The sequence below is a fragment of the Cebus imitator genome, unplaced genomic scaffold (assembly GCF_001604975.1).
Source record: "Cebus imitator isolate Cc_AM_T3 unplaced genomic scaffold, Cebus_imitator-1.0 Scaffold165, whole genome shotgun sequence".
Classification (NCBI taxonomy): Eukaryota; Metazoa; Chordata; class Mammalia; order Primates; family Cebidae; genus Cebus; species Cebus imitator.
The window spans coordinates 3,493,433-3,494,049 of record NW_016107480.1 but is presented as its reverse complement, the minus strand read 5'-3'; positions in this window follow the sequence as shown (position 1 = coordinate 3,494,049).

The window sequence follows — 617 nt, the reverse complement described above, 5'->3', positions numbered from 1 at the left end:
TTTTGTATTTTCAGTAGAGACGGGGTTTCACCATGTTGACCAGGATGGTCTCGATCTCTTGACCTCGTGATCCACCCGCCTTGGCCTCCCAAAGTGCTGAGATTACAGGCGTGAGCCACCGCGCCCGGCCTCTGACAGTTAATTTAATGTGTCAACTTGATTAGGCTAAGCGATGCTCAGTTAGCTGGCAAAATATTAATTTCTGAGTGTGTCTGTAAGTGTGTTTCTGGAATAGATTAGCATTTGAAGTGGTACACTAAGCTAAGATCTCCCTCACTAATGCAAGAGGCATCCTCTAATCTGTTAAGGGCCCAAACAGAACAAAAGGGAAAAGGAAAGGCAAATTTGTTCTCTTTTCTTGAGCTGGGGTATCCTTTTTCCTCTGCTCTCAGAAGGGACACCTGGCTCTTGGGCGTTTGGACTTGGACTGGGACCTGTAACATTGGCTCTCTGGTTCTCGGGCTTTTGAGGTTGGACTGAAATGACATCACTGGCTTTTCTGAGCTCCCAGCTTGCAGTGGCAAATTGTGGGATTTTCTAGCCTCCATAAAAACATGAGAGCCATTCCCTCATAATAAATGTCTGTCTGTCTATCATCTATCTATCTATCTATCCAT